Consider the following 21616-nt stretch of genomic DNA (forward strand, 5'->3'; position numbering starts at 1 on the left):
GCACTGATAAAGCACCAGAATAACTACTTACTGCCATCTTTCATTATTTTTCAGCTTCATTTTGCTATCATTACCTCATCTCTCATTGCTGTGTAGTCCAATACTATATAGTAGTTCTTTAGGAGAAAGGGTACTAGCTTTCAAATAGGTACAAGGCCATTTTTATCCCTGATATTTATGAATATGCCTATTCTGTAGACACTGATAATATGTGTGCATAGCAGATAATTAGTTGTATATCTAAGAATTCGTAGTGCACGTATACTATTAGTGTCTGTATAATGTTCTATTTCTGCATCATATCACAAGATAAACTGCAGGAGCAGTATTGCAGCCACAAATTTATGGTCACATCATAGAGGCTTTGAAGTGGTTACACTGATAGGTAGTTGTTTTAATAATTTGAAAACTTATCTTCTACATGTTGAGAGCAAAGGTTCAACAGTAGTTATTCTAAGAGCCTTTCTGATAAGTTTTTATTATATAGGAAAAGCATTAAGTCTTCTGTTTAATGTTTGGATAAGAGCATATGCTACATTCAACAAGGGTTTAAATAATGTGTAACGTATTTTTATGCCTTGAAAGTGACAGCATCATATTCAGTGATAGTCACTTATCTCTGGAAATATTTTTTTGTTATTAGAACTAATGAGAGAGTTTTTACAAAAACAAACTAACAGATTTATCTCTGATCTCCTTTTATCCTAATAAGTAATGAAATCTGTAAAAATAAAGTTACCTGTATGAGATCAGAATTTGATACGAAAATTAGGCTTGTACAGAACTGTGTTTTATGCCCAATTAAGCCTTGTGCACAGGCTGTTGGAATGAAGGATTGTACTTATGATGCTGTAGGAGAAAATCTGTGTGCAGGAGCCAAAAAGTACTCTTCCTAGCACAAGCCAGGCAGAGATATACCCAGCCCAAGTCTGCCATTGTATATTTCTCCTGTCCTTGAAGCAACATCAAATGATCAATGTCATGCAGAAAATCTGGGACCCTGGAAGGGTTCCGATATTCTCTTTATAAAGGCCAGTAAGATTTCTAAATCAGATTACAATCAGGTTAGATCACTGGGGCTTCACTGTATGAAACCATGTGTCATTCAGTTACTAACAGGAGTGCCTCGAGCATCAGTTAAGGAAAATGCTGTATTGTAACCTGCTTCTAACATACACAGCTTCTAAATTTTAATATTAGAGGGACTTTGGGAACTCTGGTACTGAGGGCTTAATAGATGAAGTGAACAGTCATGAGAGAAAGTACATTGACTTGATTTTTGTGTAATTGTCTGTTTTATTAACAAGGTCTGTACAGCACAAGTCTTTCACATTTCCGATTTCTCTTTCCACATCTTGTTTTGCAGCAGAGATACCATAGTAATGCAGTTTCCTATTCTATGCTGGCCTTTGCATTTAGGTACTAAAAATGCTAATTAATGAGCTTTCTTTCCATCCGCTCTTCCTTTGTTAAGCATGCAATAAGCCTGCCAGAATCATATAGTACTTAACAAATGGGCATGTTAAGAATTAGCTTGTATTTTCAGGGTCAGTTTGGAGAAAAAAAAATTTCTTTATGTTATGCAATTTCAAATTGCACTTGAGGAATTTTCTGGGTCTTATTTTGCTCTTTTGTCATTCAAATTCAAAAGGCTTTATTGAAAAACTGATATGAGATTGTTGGCTGTGTTTGTTAAGTGTGATGAGAAAGACATACAATCCTGTTGGTCTATATAGTTGATTATGTTGTTTGTTTGTTTCCCACAAATAAAATTAAGTGGTTACACTTAAAATGAGTTCTTAATTATCAGGTTACAAAAATGATTGTTTAACTTATATTGGTATTAAAACTAGGGACCTAGGGCACTAAATTTAGACCTACAAAGTTTCAGCTCAACTCCTGAACTTAAAAACTTTGTTCAATACTGTTTGATTGTTGGCATTGAAATCAGTAGCAGAAAAACAATAGATGATTACAAACTCTGTACGAAGTCGTACCACTCATCCAGGTTGTCTGCAGAAGAGGACAAAATATCCCATCACATTTAGAGGATGTTACATTTGGGAGGGTCTGCGGTTCTAGTGAAAAAACTGTGTAAGATTGAGTCCAATGAGCATTATATTTTCTTTTTCAGGTCGTAGTGTTTTCTGTTCAACGATACTGATGTTTGGTTTTAACAGCATTAGGAAACATTGTTTTGTGGGCTACGCTGTAATAGTGCAATTCGAATAGCTGAAACCTGGTTAAGATGAGTATATGCCAGTTTTTGTTCAAGACTTAGCAATCTCCTGGACTGTCCTGTTCAGGATTTTCTTTAATGCTAGCACAAGGCTAACTGGAAAGTCAGAACATCATGTATCTGCCCTCCCTGTGGATGTTTTGCTACCATGGGACTGAACTGCAGTTTTACAGACTGTTTTTCCACTAGTTAGCAGCAATCCACATGGAGCTGTAAGAACAGTATATAGTTTTTGTTACCCAGGAGATCAGGTGGTAGAACATCCATCAGTGCCTTCTCCAGTGGGAGAGGCTTCATGCAACTTAAAGTAACAACTTTTACAAATTAAGCTACCATGGATTTTTTTACATGTTTTGAAATAACTGGATATATCAATGTAAGAACACATTGTGCTTTAGTTTTCTGCAAAACCTCTCTGTCATATTAATCTAGTAGTCTGAGCATTTGCACAGTGTAACATTCCCATCACCAAGGACAAATTAGAGGGAGTAGGTGGATTGGACTTAATAATAATGATATTTTAGAAATATAAATATGGGACTGTGGTAAATAATAATGCATCATCCATCAGTACTGAGTCTTATGGCAGTGTAACTGGAACACTTGTTTCTATTACTCTTGTTCTGCAAATATGAAAGAAAATAAGCCAAGCCAGAAAGACTCCTTAGTGATGCACAGATCCAACTTAGAGTCATTTCATGCCCACTTCAACAATGAATTTGAAGGAGAAATCAAAATATTACTGTTTAAATGGCTTCAGTTAAACTGGAAAGGTACTTAAGTTTTGGAGAAATTTTCATCTCAAAACACCAAGAAAATAACCTAAAAGTTGCAGGTCTGTCTTTGGACCCTATACCTCCATTTATTTTTATCTTGTTGAATTTAAATGACATTAATGGTACTGTATGGTTCATTAGCCAAGAAACTGTGAGATAAAGCTTTTCTCCTGTTCTTAATAATATAATTCTTCAATGATAGATTATAGTAAGCTCTAATTCTACTTTCTTGTATTTCCCAATAAATCCAAATAACTTCAGTTAAGTCAGTAAAGTTACTCTTTACTTGTGCCATTATTAATTAGACCCCAGTATGGTTAAGTTGATCCTTTTATGTTAACAATAAAACAGTGTACATTGTGGTATTTAATTAACTTATCAAAACAAAATGCTGTTTATAATAAAAGATGTCTATCTAGGCTTAGACACCTTACAGTTTAATTGCTAATAGTCAGAACTTTGACTTGATAAAAACAGAAGTCCCTATTTGTCATGACTCTCACATCCTTGACTCCTAATGAACCCTAACATGATAAAATGTAATGAGTAAGTAATCACAGTTCAATTTCATGGCCTTCAGCAGTAGTAGCTGAGTCTTGCTCACAAATCAGGAAGCTTGAAGCCCAAATTGTTCCAAAGTACCCCCACAACAGTGATTGTGTATTTGTGTTACTGCTCATGTTTTCTGTTTAGATTACAGCAGGCCAACAACTCATTGAGAGCTTTCTGAAGCACAAGTGTGCTGTTTTCAAAAGATGAGTGCTAAGCAGAAACACATAATTAAGAAGCCTATATTCCTGCATTTAACCTGATTCGGTGGCCTGTGCTAAAAGAAATCTAAAATTTGGCATTCTCATTGAGTACTGTTGCAATACAAGCCAAAAGATTTTAGTTATGGGGCCTGTGATAAAGTATAATGAAAACAAGACTGAAATTAGGTTAATCTAGCTAAAATCAAAGGGAACTTTTCAACAGGTAAAATAGAGGGAGAACAGTGATTTAATTGTTGGACCTGAAAGAATTAGGAACAGTATCACAAAAGGAAGGCTACAGCTAATGGCGGCACTGATGATGGGTGGTGCTTGCAATGTAATTGAGCCCTCGGTGTTTTGCATGGCAATAAACTAGAGCTAAGCTATTATATTCAAAAGAATATGTAACTGCAACCAGCAGGTAGCTATAAATTCCAAGATTGCTGCACGGGATATTCAGAGCTGTCTGAATAGCTGTTTCTTGTTTGATTGTAACCAATATACAACATAAATGCCCCAGAGAGCATCAAGGGCAGCTATAACTTTGTTCTAACTTCGTACTTCAATTAGTAAGAGAGATGGTTTTTATTTCCCCATGGTTTCTTTTTTCCCTATTAACACTATGAATATCCAACTTGGCCTTGTTTATGTTTGAAACTAGGATGTACAAAGGAATACAAATATGGTGTATTATGGTATGTAAAATTTTTGTATGTTCCATCAAAGGAAGGTTATTGCAGTGGTGCTTATAACAACTTGTTACAAAACTTCTGTTTTTTATAGTAGTTATCAATCTCTGAGATTATTTTAGTGAGTAAAAAGTAATTAATTCTAATATTGTGAAAAAAAAGTATTTTGTATAACAGATTCCAGAGCAGAAAGCATATGGGGGTGAACAAGAAGGAAGTGTCATATTCAAAACCAGGATGCACTGAGTAAAGTACACACACATCACCGGAGAAAAGAGTACGCTAAAGAAACTGTACTGACTAGAAATTTGGGGTTGATATACTTGGAGAGAGTGATCCTAGCTAGTTTCAGAAACACCAAGGGAAACTAGCACTGTTGTTTTTTTTTTTTTGGTTGGTTGGTTGGTTGGTTTTGTTTTTTGTTTTTTTTTTTTTGTTTTTTTGGATTATGTGTTTTGAGTAAACTGGCAAGAATTACGAAATGGTATATTATTCCTTAAAATAAGGATATCAGAAAGATATAAAATACAAACTTCCTTCTAAAGTGGCTTTCTTATATTTTTTGTATATTATTTTTCATATATAATTTGTCATATTATTTGTCTTATATTATTTGTCTTATATTATTATATTTTATAATCTTAAAAACATAGGTAAGACACATCTGGAGTGCTGTCCAGTTCTGGTCTCCTCAGTACAAGAGAGACATGGATGTACCAGAGCTAGTCCCATGAAGGGCCACAAAGATGGAGGTTTGTATCACCTTTCATATGAGGAGAGACTGTAGAAAGATGAGAGACTGAGCAGTGCCACTTGCTGCTCCCTGGGGAAAGTACGTTTCCTCCATGACTCACTGCTAGATTATAATACTTCCTGAATTCATAGAGTAACTTCTTGACCCAGCAACTGCAATGATTCAGTTACATCATATTATACAGCAGGAGGCTATATTGTACTACCCCTTTTTATGTGACGAGGTTTTAAGATATCAACAGGATATGAAGTTCCAATACTTGCAGTATTTTCCAGTGTAAAACAGCTTCTATAGTAGATTGTTGTTGTTTTCTCAAGACAAATTGCAATAGCAATTCTGGATTTGTTGAACAGATTTTCATCTGAAATCCTAACTATCCTAAGGAGGAATAGCAAATTAATGCTTTTGTATTTCCAGGTCTCTGACTGTTGTACTGCTTTCAATCATTAGTCTTTGTTAACAGAAAGGTACAGTTCACATCAGTTTAAAAATTTACAGGAAAAAATTGCGATGAGGCAGGCTGATTCATATTGTGTTGCTTTGGTTATAGAACTTTTATTACCGAGTTAAGATCTTCCTAAAAAGTATGATAATCCATCAATGCCTTCAGTGGAATACAAAAAGTAATTAAACCTTGGAAGTCCGTGAAAATATCTGTACAATAAGTTAATCTTCCTGTTTAATAGTTGAGGAGGTTATATCAAAAAGGTAGTCTGCTCTAGGTGTGCCTGCTTGAGCAGAGGGGTTGGATCAGATGACCTCCAGAGGTCCCTTCAGTCCTCAGCCTTTCTGGGATTCTACGATTGATTTTGTTAGTTTCATAATGTCCCAAGAAGTTGAAAGACTAAACTGGAGTGGTATTCCAGTCTTGAAGAATCTAATACACAGCAAGATTAAAATTAGATAAGACAATTTGTAATATGATATTTAGTGGTTGCTATACCTCTTAATATTTACTTATCGTGTAACACAGAAGTTCTTTTACCATACCCCAAAGGAAAAACACTTGAATATGACTTGCTAAAATTGACCTTTACTTACACATAGTGACTTTTACATGGCAGTATTATGATAAACTGACTCTAGCTTCAGATTTATTACTCAACCCTGACCTTTGGTTATATTAGAATATTGCTTTCAACCAGACTAAATAATAATGTCTTTATGAATGTAAGGAACTGGCAGATCCGAGATGTCAATTGCCAGCTCAATTTTCCTTTCACCTGGGAGTACAGCATGTCATAGTGTTTTATTGATCTGAGAGCCATTAGAGTTCAGTGTTATAATTCTTCAGTTTTCCACGCAGTGCAGTATACTGCACAGTAAAAGAGATGAAGCGTGAACTGGAGCATGACTTCAGTTACGAATGGCCACAATTTGGAATGTCTGTTTCACCAGAAATAAATGTAATTATCTTGAAATTATTATTCTTCCTAAATTGAGACTTGTAGTCAATTTTGTTAGAAAAGGTATTAAAGAATCTTCCCCAAAGTATCATTGTACCATATTTTTAATATATTCTGGAAACAAACTGTTTTTGAGATTTAAGTGCTTAATTTTGTTGTTATTAGAATGCTTAAAACAATTGCACTGTAGATCTGCATTATGTTCCTTTTGAGTACAGTATAGTGAAATGTTTTGATTTCATGATAGGGTGTAATATTCAAAATGAAAGATGTCATATTAATGCAAAGAAACTTTTTGAGAACTTTTAAAAATAAATGTCAGTGATGCTAATATATTTTGCTGATATGTTTTGATTAAAAAAAAAAAAATCAGTATCCACTGATACAAATGGTTTGAGTAGTCAGAAAGTTTTCAATCAGCTGTAGGTTAGAGGATAATAATGAATAAACACACCTGCTTGTCACTTCTGGTCATCAAACGTAAGAAGAATGATTCCAGTATAAGAATGTCTTTCAAAGTGATGCAGCAGCTTTGTGTGCAATTGCTTTTCAGATAGTGACTGAAATCAGTGGGATTTTTATTTTAGAAGAGACTAAGATTATAATCCTGTTGAAAATTACATTATTAAGATAATAATGAATTCACTTCTACATAAAGATTAAAGAGTTAGACTTGCTGTTATTGGTGTTGGTGCCAGGGTTATTCTGCATACTTGCCTCCTAGGAATTTTATCTGTGTTCATAAACTCATTAGTTGTTATTGAGTCTTAAAACAGCTATATCGTATGGTACAGTGCTGCTATATGGATGAAGAGCAGAGCAGAATATTTTTCCTTTCTAAGAGGTTCTGTATCTTTTCTATTATAATGTTTTAATGGTTAATTTTCAGATTAAGCTATGTTGTCTCTATCCAAGTTATTTTAATGTATTACTGTTGACTGGAAATATAGTTAGTAAATGGGTAGGTATCCATAATATAGATATTTTAATGAGATGTTTTCTGGAAAACACGTTGAATTTTTTATTCTTCCTGTGACATTTAGTTAGTAGTAGAAAAAGAAATAAGAATTAGTATAGTACTAGTAGCTAGATTAGCTTTGTGCAGCTCTGAGGTTTAGTATTTCTTTTAATCTAAATACATGTTGATATTTTAAAAACATTTTTAGACATTTAAAATTCCTAAATTTTAGGCACTTAACTATTTTAAGAGTACACTTTCTTTTTGTACTCATGATGAATAGAAATGTACTTTAAAACCTATCAGATCAGCCTAATAACGGAGGTGATAAGTGAAATAAAAACCATAAATATTGTCTTGCAAATAGCAATGTCTTCAAAATTCCCATTTGTACAATCTATTTTTGTGTCTATTATACTTGAAGATGTACATAAGTACTGCAAGTAATGTTTTACGCTTGCAAAGGTCATCTTTAAAACTCTCTGCTAGCCATTCCAGCATCTCGAGGTAGCTTCTTCAATCAATTTTCTTTAAAATCAGAACTGTTTGCAACGGATACAGGATTTCACTAGTTTGTTGGAGGCAACAAAGTTATCTATAAAATGTTCATGTTAAAGCAGAGGTGCTTTCTGCAAACAAATTCACTATATGACACTTAACAAGCAGCCATCTGTCAGCAAAAGGCTTATAGAAAAAATCTCACCAACACTATTGCTGATTTAATTTGAATGATTGATCTGATGAAGCCAATACAGCAGAAGCAGTTCTTTACTGCAAGCACTCTAAACTTAATCTCACTTAAGGGAGTGGGGGAGGACGGGGGATAGAAAGCGGGAAAAAAATTGAATTTTTTTTCCATTTTCAGCCTTTTAGAAGACTCTGCATCTTATTTTACAAAACAAATACTTGTTCCTACTGTGCTGCAGGAAATAAAAACACAACTTCTCTCTAGAAATTACTGCTTAGCTTATTGCTATTTTATGAGCATTTCTTCCCCCTGACTGAGAACATAGTTTAATTGCTCAATAAACTTGCAAGGTTTTAAGACGAAAAATCTACAGTAAAATTAAATGAGATTTAAAAAATGTATGCTAAACAATGTGTCAGTTCATTACTCTAGTTCTGGCGTCTTTGAGTGCTGAGAATTAGAGGGTCAGGTTCGTTAAAACTTATACTGACGTCAGATAAAGTTGAGGCAGCATTTTTACCTCACAGAAGGTACTCAAATTTAGCAAAAATTATCAAAAATGTTGTGGAACTGATCGCTTCTGGGGATGTGAGCTCTTGATAAAAAGAAAAATACATGGCTTTTATAAGGCATTGTGATATTAGATGTAAATTGTTAATCATTCCACAGTCCTGGACAGGATTAAAACATATTGACAAGAGAAATATTGTGACCAGTTTTACAAACATTTGCTTTCTTATATATTTCATTGCCTGTTAAACATTTCATCTTGCATCACTAGAGTCTACAAGCACTTTCTTCTAATGCTAAAACCAAATGGACTTCATTATAATGAAAATAGCATACTTTATTCTTTATTATTTTTTGTTTTGCCATTAACCTTTGTAGCTTTCAATCTGTTAGTTGTCTTTGCCCTGCAGGTTGGAAAAGAAAGAATTCCATACTGATAAGCCTATATTGAGTAACAAGATAGACTCACTGTCCCTGGCCTCATCTCTAACTACAGGGTCAGGACTTTCAGGTTTTAACACTGAGTCTTAGGCATACTTTTTGTAAGAGGAGTGTAAATCTTTATAAGAATATGCATAGCAGAATCACTGAATCTATCACAGTTCTCATGATCAATTATTAAGTTTAGATTCCATTTTGTTAGCACAGGGAAATTAATGGCCCAGTGTTGCAGCTCCTTAGCACAGAAGGTCTGTGGACTTGAATGGGAGTTCTCAAATTGAAGCTGAAAGATGAAAGTTTTTATTTTGGAGTGATCCTGATGCATTTTCTCCTAGGAAATCTTTCATTTTCTTATATGAAGAAGTTGTAGTTATTTATTTTTTCTAGCTACTTGAAGAGTCTTCAGGGGAAAAAAAAATATTCCTTGTTTTGTTCTTAAATCTGGTACTTTTCATTAAAAACAGTCCTAATACCAGGACACATTACAAATATAGTATTATGTGAACATTTATGTTCTCTGCTTTGTTCTCTCTTAGATCCAAGGTTTTTATGTGTGTAACCTGTATATTCTCACCACAAGAGTAGTTGTTGCCAATAGTTTGTATGATTGACCATGCGTGTACTTTTCTTACCTTATGTTGCAACCAACAATATGTCTGTGTTGTAAAAAACTGGCTGTTTTTTGGGATGGATCTCCTACCCTTTCACCTGACAGTCGGGTTCCCTTTAACCAGCCCTAAAACATAATTCCAACTAGACCAAGGCAGAGCAATAACCCAAAGCTTTCTTCCCTTTTCTTTCTCCTCCAGGTTCTCCCTGATGATTGACTGGCTCACTGCAGACAGCATGAGAAGTTAAGAAATGTACTTTTGATCTTTTTGTAACATCAGTGAAATGGAATTAGCGGGAATAGTTTTAACTTCACAATTTGCTGGAAGACAAAGGTATGATCAAGCAGTGTAGGTCACACCTGGATGGATCTGGTTATGGGAGGACAGCTAACTGCCAAATTTCAAGGAGCATGTGCTGGCAGACTTGCAAACCTTGTGTCAGCTAACAAGCTGACTGAAAGCTATGATGATGTTTTTGCTTTGAGGCAATGAAAGACTCCTTCAGATCTATGCAGGCCAAATCCTTTCACTCTTTACTTAACAGCTGTTAGTTGGATCAAGAGCCTTTCCTAGCTCTCAATAATCTGTTCCACAAGAAGACGCAGTCTATGACTGCTGAAGTTGTAGACAGCTGTTGAATATCACTTCGTTTTCCATTTTATCTGACCTCAAGTGGGTCAAATATGTATTAGTGTGATTGTACTGCATGTACCTGGGTGGATATGTATACCTTCCTACGCAGAACTTTTCTGAAGAAATTCTCTGTGATTCGTTGAATGAATTTGTCTTGTGTTTCATTAATGAGAATTTCTGTATCAAGTATTTTCGAAATAATCTTTGAATAGCTCATCATTCTACCAAGGACACTCTTTCACCTGCTTTTAAGCATTTTAATTTTTTAACCTGGAAAGCTTCACTGCAAAAGGTCAAAGCTGTGAGGAACCTAAGGCATTGTGGGAATTAACGTCTTCCATTCTGATAACATTATAAAAGTAATGCACTTATCCTTTTTGGAGTAACATTGCAAATTTTGAAATTAATTGACTGATTTTCCCACTGGGTCATTTTAGGAAACAGACTCAGTGCTCAGTCTTGAAGCACTTTTTCCTGCTTTTTAGCACATAAATTATAATGATGTACTTTAGTATTTTTTTTGCATTTTAGGAAACAACAACCACCAATTGGAAGGAGCCCTGCTGCTCTTCAGGACATGCGGGAATTAGCAGACAGAAGTGGAAGAAACTTTTTTGTTTTCCTCTGACAGGACAACTAGACTGAAGCAGGGAAAGTATGGAAGAGGTATCTATCTTTATCCCAGAGCACTAAGGGAGATGACTCTTTATTCTTGGTGGTTTTGCTTTCTGTAATTAGAATATATTTCTCAGTCTGGGTGCTTTCAAGTTGTAAGTGGCTTGGGATACACATAGCAAATTATTATGCTGCTGGTCTATATGAGAAGCTTTATGAGCCATTCTATATACTGATTTGTTAAAGGAAAATAAAACAGCATGAAAAAAAAGGAGCTGAAAGGTACAAAAAACATTGTTGCTTTGTTTTTCCTATTTATGAAGCACTGAACTGTAGGTTATTCTAATGATATCTTGTATTAATTTTAACAAACTTGAAAATCTTGCTGACTAGTCTAACATATAGCTGCTTTTTCATTCTCAATTTCTCATCAGCCTTTAGCTTTCTGCTAGAGGCACCACATTTGTTATGTTAGTGTAAATAGCTAATTACAAGCAGTGATGAAATGAAACTCCACCACTGATAAAGCTGAGAGGCTTTTAAAAGCTTCATCCCACTCAGTTAAAAATAAAAGAATTGATTTAAATTAAAATACATGGATTGTGATCATACCGGGTTTATTAACACAAAACCCATTTTGGAGCTGCTTTCTAAATAGCTCCAATTTTGTTAGAAAATACTGTTTCCTAAAACTAGCATTTTCTGGTTCTTGCTTTATACTTACACACAAACAGTGGAATTTGTCTTCCAAAACTACCCAAGGGATTTGAAAAAAAAAAAAAAAATATATATATATATATATATATATATATAAATGCCTCTTCTCACAGATCGTTCTTTAACTAAAGGTTAAACTGTATAGCAGTTGAAACTCTGGTGATCCTGAGTTGTCTGTTGGAGGTGATCTTTAGCCTTTTGTAAGCAGAACTTTATTTTGCAAAGGCACAGGGGACGTTATAGAGTAGATAGGGTATGATGTCTGATGTGTTGTATTGGAGAGCTGAAGAAGAGAATACTTACTACTGTGGGAACAGGGCACAGCAAGTTTCTCCTCTTCAGCTAAGTTTAGGAAATGGAAAATCACTGGTGGTTTATGTGGATCCTTAACCAGCAATTGCATTGACTGCTGCTACTACGTTTGCTTATGCCTAGCCTGAGTATAATTTACATATGGCCTGTAAAGCTCTTAATGCTTTCTTTGGTCATTTTTTCATATTTCATTATCCTGTGTGAAATTCATTCTGGGAGTAGAGGATCACATGAGAGTCAATGAGGTTGTCAAATTAAAACCTAAATGGGATGTGGATTAGGTGCTGGCCCTTCTCCAAAGACGAATTTTACCTTTTTCTGCACAAATTTCTGACTTTTCTTCCTTTGCGAGAGACCTCCTTTTTCTCTTCATCTCACCTTGATTTTTTTTAGAAATTTATATATATATCTATATATCTGTATAGATATAGATATAAATGTTTTATTAAGGAGTGTGACAAGAATACTGACAAGAAAGTAATGTCTGTTATTTCTTATATCTTAGTGAGTTTGGTTAGGAAAAAAAGAAAAATAAGGAAATATACTGGCACTTCATAATACCTATTTGTAAATAATATCCTCATTTTTTTTTTATTTTTTTATTTTTTTTTTGTGCTGTGCCCATATCAGCATATGCCCTAGTGGAAGGTTACAAAAAATGCATATTGCAACCACAGGTATTTGCTACTATCCTGGCCTTCCTATGATTATTGATGAAAATAAGGGTAGTACCCTCTCTCAAATCTGCAGAAGTTAATATATTCTGCAGTAATGATTTTCTAAACATCAGGTTATAGAATTTGCTTTTAAAACCTGTTTAGCAATGTGTCATCAATAGCTGTGTTTTATAAGTGAATTCATTTGCTGTTTTCTCAACTAGCATTGTCACTTTTACAGATTTTTCAAACAAAGTTTGTAACCAAATATTTATGCAGACAGTAATTCAATTTTCTGTGTACTTCATGAAGGTCACATTTTCAAGGAGAGTCTAGGCAATTCAGGGATAAAATTCTGACACACATAAGAGCACAGGCTATCTTTATGACATTGTTTTGACAGAAGCAGAAATCAAGTATATTGGATGGAAGGGAAATTGTTGGGCTAAAGAAAAAATACTTTATTTGTGTGAAGGAAAGAGGAAAAGCAGTAAGCAGGCACAGTTTTCCTGGGATATTAAAAATAGTCCAGTGTTAGAACTATGTAAGCAAATGTCTACTGCAAGATGGGAATTGGAGGCATATGGCAAAGCTGTTGAATATCTTATTGCAGGAGTTGTAAACTGATTTCAATCTAGGTCAGTCACTCAGAAATCCCTCTTTAGAAATACTCTGCATATGGGCCAAATGTAACATTTTATTTTTGTTTGGTTTAAAATTAAATGGAAGAATTGTCTTGCATTTTTAAAGTACCTTTAAGAGGCAGAAAACATAAATGAAGTGCTTTATAGCAAGCTAAATAAATGAAAGTAGAACAGTGTTGTTTTCCGATTTCTTTTTTATGCTACAGCTTCGAAGTGCAGTTAACTGTACATTACACTGTTATAAATATGCTTCAACTGAAGAGGTGTTCAATTGGCTGTTAACACTTTAAATTAATCAATGTGTACCTCACAGTCAGCTGAAGCTCATTTTCGTGACTGTGAAGTGCCATCTTCATCTTCCTCTAGCACAACATATATACATGCTTTCCTCTGCAATATCTTTATAATAGCTCTAAAGTGATCTCCAGGGAGCATACTTGTCATGAGATAATTACTGTCCTGTACTATATGAAACTCTTGGCTGCTCTTCATGCTTCAGGATATCCCAGGAGAATAATCACTGTACCACAATGTCTTTTCTATTGTGATTTAATATCTCCTTGCAGTGATTGACAAATCAGTCAAGATAAATTCATTTTATCTTGTACCAGTAGTTTCCCAGCACAATTTAAAGTGGTAATGCTGCTCAGAAGAGTACAATCACCTTTCTTTCTGACATTACACTTCAGCTACCTACATTTAAAATGCTGTGATACGTGACACCTGGCAAGCTCTTTCTTCTCAACCTCTTTCTATAATCAAACTTATGATTTCACTGAATGTTCCCCACCTGAAAATACACAAAGCATAGCTGCTGTTACAGTCTTTAGATCTTAATATACAGAGATGGCATTTAAATGCACAGCTGGAGAAGGAGCTGGCACTTGGGCAATTCACAATATGGGTCCCATTGGGTTGCAGCTGCCAGGTCAGGTAGGCTTGTGCAAAGCTGATCCAGATCCCCAAATACAGGAACAAGTAAACCAGGAGAAACTGTGCAGGCTGACTTCACTGCCCAGTGAAGAGAGTGGGTAATGTTGAGGAGACTCATGTGATTGTATTTCCTGGGAGAAATGTTCTGGTTTTCCTGGGCTGTCCAAGCAGTGGGATTTGCACCATGGTCAGACAAAAATTTGGGTATATGTCCTCTGCGGCTAAAACTGTTGGCAGCATGCCTCTCTCACTGAGCTTCAGGGCTGCTCAGTGCAGCTTTTCACCTTGCTCCCCTCCCAGCCTCTGTGGCACTTAACTGCTGGAGCAGCCCCTTCCTTCGTGGGTACACACCCCACATCGCTTGGTAAGATACACTGACCTTCGGCAGGAAAAAGACCTGGTCATGGTATTTTGAAAGGAAAAGGGAACCAAGTCAGAAGCAGATCTGAATGTGTTTTTTAATTGTCATATGAGGGATGACTGCTTCTTAAAGATAGGGGTTTGTGAATGCTTTTGTGATTGTACCTGCTTTTTTTTTATCCTTTTTTTTTTTTTTTTTTTTAGTGCCTAAGTAAAGATGCAAGGAAGCATATGGAAGAAGGCTGGCAACCATTTAAATAATTGTATGATTTATTATGAGAGGAAAAGTAAAGTTTTATGTGAGAATTTCTGATTTGTCTTTCTCCAACTAAAAAGCAGAAAAGAGACAATATAACGATGATTCGTGATGCAGTTTATGATTTGCCTTTAAGATATTTATGAAACTATTATCTTTATTTCCCCTTTTTCTTCTCATATAATTTGATTTGTGGGAAAATTAATAGAAGAAATTACATACACAAAAGCTTAGCCCATAACTGCTGCATACTCAAATTGATAAATGTGAACCATACTCAGTGTGATATTTAACAGAAATGAAAATATGATGGTACTAAAGTTATATCTCTTTTTTTTCTCTTCATTGCCTCTGCTATTAAATGAAAGGAAATCTGAATATTACGCATCTTGACAATGGACTCTTACATAGTGAAACAGCATTTAGCATTATTAAAATGTGAGTTATTTTTGCAATTGCAATTTTTTTCAACATTAAAACAGTGATTGATGTACATAATTTTCAGCTGATAAGTCACAGAAAATACAGTAACAGTAAATTTCTTAAAGCAATTAAGTTGTCTTTTGTTAACATTGAAATTACAGCCGAAGAATATTTATTAGGTTAATGCATGTATTTGTTGCATATATAATTGAGATTAAGGTAGAAATTAATCTAAACTGAATCAAAATGTATTTTTTTTTTTACAGATAATATGCTCCTAATAATATGTCTGTTTTCTTGGACAGACAACAAGCAGCTGTGTTTCCTTGATGCAGAAGTGGAAACAAACAGCCAGAAAATTCAGCACAGAAATGAAGCTTTAAAAACAGAGAAAAGCCAGTCCAGCGCTTCTTTCTTTTGTACTGTGATGTTGTGGTTGCTCTGTTTTCCATGAATAAAATGTGAATAAGAACTTTTTCCTAGTGTACACTATGTTGATCTTTATATGTTGTAAGATCGTGAAGAAAGATCTAAGATGCTATGGTAACTCTGGTTTTAAGAGCCTAAGAAATCACTGAAAACACTTTTAGATTTGAATGAAACAAACCCTTCCTTAATCTTTAGCTAAACGTATGTTTTTTTTTTTTTTGTTTTTTGTTTTTTTTTTTTTTTTGTTGTTGTTTGTTTGTTTGTTTTTTCCATGAATAGGATCTATATTACCAAATATTGCCATACTATCCATGGTCCACAGATCTCTGTATACCAAGACATAAAGTGTTTTAAACAAAACAATAGAGCCTGTGCACAAAAACAGAAATGTGGTTGTCATCAGGTGCTTACAATACATATAAAATTATCTCTTTAGAATAAAATTTACCCATCTGCAGAAGAATGTGATGACTGCAGCCCATAATATAAGCATATTTCCCAAAATATGTTAGAGGCGTTATTTTCATCCAGCATTGTTGTCAGCAACAGAGTAATAGAATAATTTTTATTTTTGGTTTATGTCCAGAAGCCACATGCAGAAACATTAATTTATGTCCATCAAGTATTTTTCTCACTGTCAGCATTATGTCTGAAAAACACCACAGTGAAATTAGAAGAAAAAGAAGTCAGTCAACCATTTTTCATTATGTCCTTGCTATGAGTGAAGCTGTGTGTGCTGCAGAACATTATGCACTGCTGTCACTGCAGATTCTTCCAGGCTCCCACCTGACCCAGAGGCTGCAGCTCTGGACTAAAGCTCACAGACCTTCGGAGGGCACAGAGACTGCCCAACAGTGTCTCATACACTAGTTCCTAAGAGGACTGTAATGACACTTTTTCTACCCTTCTAAACTTTGAGAAGTTCAGAGCAGAGGAAGAGGGGATGAAAATGAGGGCAGTTACTCCCTTTTCCAGATGTTTTGTTTTTAATCAAGTCACATAGAAGAAAGGCAATAGGGAGAAATAAGAAAGGCTTTTTGCTTGTAGAGACCACAAAAATCTAAAGAAAAGCCTGGAAGAAACATTTGCATAAAACAAAGACAAGTTCAGGTAGGTTTGTGCAGGTGAAATAGTGCTATGGTGACATGCAGTAGCTCAGATAAAGGTGTCTTCCCAGATCACTTTAAAAGACAGACCTGCAGCAGGCCTTCCCATTGTCAAGAAAACACTTGCCTTACTTCGGTAGGGAATGTTCCATAGTTGGTACATTTTAAAGAAAAAAATTATTATGTGTGAAAACTGAATACACAGTATGTTGGACAAAATATATAATGAGCATCTCAGAAATTTTCATTATTTAAGAATGTCAGTATTACTGTCATAATCAATATCTCTTTATAGGTTATAAAATAGAGGCCTCTTGTACTTTTGGGACATCAGAATTCTTGAATTCCTATTATTAGAAGCCCAGTGAAGCATCAGATTCCAAAATATTTCTCTAACACAAAGGTAAATGTTGCTAGTTTAGGAATAAATCTTGGAGGGAAAATGTCATGTGTGAAAGCAGTTAAAGTATATTTTCTTCTAAACCCTGTAGTTGTTTGAAGCTATTCAGATGTTATGTGATGATTTGTAAACTTTTCTAAGTTTTCTTAGAACACTTTCTAAAGAGTTTTTAAGCAAATAACAAGTCTGTTGTGTGGATACACATGAATGTTTGTTCTAGATAAATAGCATCACTGAAGACCTGCCAAGTGGATTTCTGGATCTCCAAATAGTAACATTTCACCCATGCATGCCATAAGTAGTGTTTCACCCATTCACTGACTTTTAGCATGAAGACAAACAGAATTGAAGGGAAGGAAATACTGTGCTTTTCTGGGTCTTCTGGTTTCTGTGATTTATTCCAAAAAACTCCAAAAGAATTTCCCTGGATAAAGTCAGACCCACAGGAGTTTTGCCGTTGTTCAATGGAATCAAACTTCTCACCAAACCACTGCCTGTAGTTCAATTATGTGGTGTCAGCAGCAGAAAAATAAAACAAAACAAACAAACAGCCTTTTCTTTTACATATGACTTGCTGAATCTTTGCTTTTCTGTAAAATAAGAGAAATATGCACACTTGAGCATCCAGCTGTTACTTTTGGCAAGCCTCCAGTATCACAGGTTATAGCATCCCAGGGTTACAAATTAACACCATCATACTGGGAAAGTGTTTTTTGTTTTGATTTGTTTTTGTTTTTTCATTCCAAGCTTCTGCAACTGTAGTGCAGCACTAAATTTTGTTTGTTCTCTTGTGGATGGCAGGACTGACCTTCAACCAAATATTTAAGCTGCACAGAGCCTGATGTGCACCACGCTGCATGATTCAATGGGAAGGAAGCATACCTCTATAGGAGGTCATCAAGAACCAAAGATAAAGCAGCACTCTGAGAGGAACAACAGCAGGACATTGTTCAAAATATTATCAAAGAAAGAAAACTGTTTTCTTAAAGGGCAGCACTCTCCTTTGCTGAGATAGTCTATTTGCATTGCAACACTTTTAGAATGTGTGTGGTTTACAATAGGATGTCATGGCACTTGGATAAAATGCTATGCACAAGAAGAGTTCTTATAATCTACTGTATGTTTTTAGGACCTGCCTGAATACCTGCCTGCCACAGTGAAGAATCCAAGCAGTTTAAAGAGAGAAAGTTCTCCAGCATCCTCACCTAAATAAAAAGTATCCCTTCAAAGAGATGGACACAGATAAGTATGAGAAGTATTTGTTGCAACTTGGACTACAGATGTTGTATAGAATAGATGTGGTAACAGCACATTACAGAAAATACTTATTTTCAGCCTCTTTTTCATGAGAATGTATACCTGAAGGGAGCATTTAGGCTCTTGTTTGTAAAGGTCAGCAGCAAAATTTTAAAAGAAAGATACAAGACCTATATTTTTCTGTAAAACTTTGTGATTTATGGTAGAATAGCAGTGCTTTTACTAAGTTCCATTCAGTCTCCCTGAATTCCTCAAGTCCTACTTGAGCAAGTATATAAGTTAAATAATGTATTTCATAACAAACATCTAGCATGTGTTCATCTTCCTTTCGTGCTTCTCATGCAATTATATGCAACTTGAGATACATGTAGTCTGCCTTTGCTACATCAAAGTCTTCTGCTTTAATATTGCAGCAGTTACTTCAGATAAATACCAATATTTTTGAACAAAGACATGAGTGACAAAGAGGACGGTAGAATTCACAGGAGCAGCACAACCTTCCTCATGGTCAGTGACCGGACACACTCCCTCTGGCTTTGCATTAGCACAAGTCCATGTGCCTAGGAAAGTAGCTGGTGGGCAGGATAATTGCACCTGTTTTAATTAGATCTTTAGGCAACTGTCAATTCCGGAAGTCTGCTCCCTTGAAAGTAAGGGAATATGTTTCTTTTCCCTATAGTTAATGATCCTATATAGTTCTATATTTGTTTCTATATTGTTCTATATTTGTTATAGTTGTTACCTGTTACCTGTTACCTGTTACCTGTTAAATGTTCTAAGGACTTTAGAGGTAACAACGTTATGTTGTGTATTATTTTTTTATTTTTTTTTTTTTGGTGAAGCTACACAGATCTCTCATATATGCTTACATACACATAAATATTTATACACGTATGCACATACTCATACACAAGTGAAACCAAATTTATAATATATTTTAAGTGTAGGTAATGCTATTAATATTAAAAAAAATCATAAAACTTCTAAAATAGTACATTTTGATACTCATACACACACTGTACATTACACTGTATATACACATTTGGATACAGAACAACATTGCAGTGTTTTTTAAATAAGAGTTGCATGCGCTATGATTATAGCACTCAAATATATAACATTAGGACTATTTGAAAGCAAAGGAATGTTATAAGATATACATGGTGAGAATAAAGATTACATAAAACTAGCCTTCTAAGTAAGTAACAGACATGGCTCTGGCAAATGTCAACATAAATAATGATTATCATGTGTAAATTAATATCTAAATGATATTATAGAGTAGCTATGCCATGAACTTTGGCTGAATATTATGTAAACTCTCCTGCAAGCTTTGCCCAATTTGTTTGCACTGCTCTAAGTTTTAATGTTTAATATGAGTAAACCAACTTTAAATGATGTCATGTGCATAGTTGCAGCCATAATAGCTGTCTAGTTCAAAGAAAAAGAAAAAAAAAAGTTCTCTCTCTTGAAGACAAACACTTTACAACTTCAAAATTTAGCTAAAAATACATGAGATGAACATTTAATCTTCTGTCAAAGTGCTATAACATTACAAATGTAGCCATAGTAGTTGTATTGGAATGAACCTACTGACTGAAGCAACAATCCGTCACTTCTGTATTTCATCTCTGATGGTGGCCAGTCATAGGCAACGTATATAGAAATTAAAACTAGAGTAGAGGCATGATTCTTTAATACTTCAGGTTTTTTAACAATCAATAATTTATGTTTTATTACATTATTTTTTCCCCATCATATACACTAGCCTTTGATGGTTTTTCTTTCATCACTTGTTTACTCATTTCTTAACCCATTTTCACTGCTGAAAAACACCAGAGCAAGGTTATATAACTTAATTATTGCTTTTTTTTTTTTTTTTTTTTTTAAATCTGTGGCTGTCTAAGTGTGTGCCATCTAATTCAGGCATTTTGATTGGAAAAAGTAAAGTGGATAGAATTTTCACTTCATTCAGAGCTTTCATATACTTATAGCTCTCTAGCATATACTTTCTGAGCCTTCCCTGTTTCAAGATGAATAATATATAACTACCTATAGCTTCTTATATAGAAACCACTCTGTGGTAAACCTCATCACCCTTTTCTCTATATACCTTCTTTATTTTTTTGGTGGTTTTGTTTTGGAGGTGGGATTTCAAGTCTGTATTACAGAATTTATCAATTTTCTTTGCATGGTGTTGCAGAACAACCAAGGTATCTGTAGGAAGATGAAATTCCACCAATGATCTTCATTTCTTCCAGTAGTAAAGCTGATTTAAAGGATAACTACATACTTAATGTGTTGGCAATTTCACATTGAAATATTGATCAAATATCACCTGATCTGTGTGATTTATTAGTATTCAATTTATCTGTTTTTGGAAATGATCTATTAATGTCTCTAAATGAAATGATTCTATGGACTTCTATCCTATAAAGAAAGGCTAAGCTTTCCTTAGGCTTTTCTGCTATGAACTTTAAAAATGTTTAAATTTGCGGTGATGGTTTTCTCTTCCTGCAGCATCCCTTTTTATACCTACAGTATCTGTGGATATTTTTATACCTACAGAATCTTTCAAGGGATTGCAAGGCCATACAGCTCTTTGGTACATGCCATGCTTACAATAAGTCTGTAAAATCAGTTACAGTTTTGGGGGTCTTTACTAGTCCTCATATCCTTATCTTGCTTTGGTAATGGTTTCATATTTATGTTATGAAGGGTAATACATTTCATGGTCATGATATAATACTGACTTCCATGTACTTAATGTATTTTTGCTGTGAGAGCTTCCTGTTTCATTTAATTGTGATACATCCTATGAATAAGATGGCCCTTTTTTCAGAGGGGGACTTCTAGATGTACTTTTGCTATGATGTTATTTTGATTATGATTGGCTAGTGTGGTGTCTTTAGATTATTTAGATTATTTGTGTGCTCTATTTCAACCTTTCTGCTGCTCTTTGTATCCCTCCTCCTCCCCCCCCCTCCTCCCCTTTTTGTGTTTGTATATCCCACTTTGGGATATAAATGTTTTGTCTTTGTGTTTTTATAT

At 34.7% G+C, this 21616-nt stretch overlaps 1 long non-coding RNA gene across 5 annotated transcripts in view; it reads left to right on the top strand.

Moving 5' to 3' along the window:
- Window positions 1-21426, top strand: part of LOC137856167 (uncharacterized) — an 82076-nt gene extending 60650 nt beyond the window's left edge. For 3 of the 5 annotated variants that reach the window (XR_011096245.1, XR_011096246.1, XR_011096249.1), the window contains 4 exons: window positions 10023-10157; window positions 10989-11123; window positions 15319-15388; window positions 15679-15849. This is a non-coding gene — a long non-coding RNA (uncharacterized lncRNA). Of the gene's footprint in view, window positions 1-10022; window positions 10158-10988; window positions 11124-15318; window positions 15389-15639; window positions 15850-17203; window positions 17312-18109 lie in introns of those variants that run through there. The other 2 variants (XR_011096248.1, XR_011096247.1) reach the window with 2 other exon arrangements.
- Window positions 21427-21616: the final 190 nt, after the last annotated feature.

Source organism: Anas acuta, chromosome 4 (genome assembly GCF_963932015.1).
Source record: "Anas acuta chromosome 4, bAnaAcu1.1, whole genome shotgun sequence".
Lineage (NCBI taxonomy): Eukaryota > Metazoa > Chordata > Aves > Anseriformes > Anatidae > Anas > Anas acuta.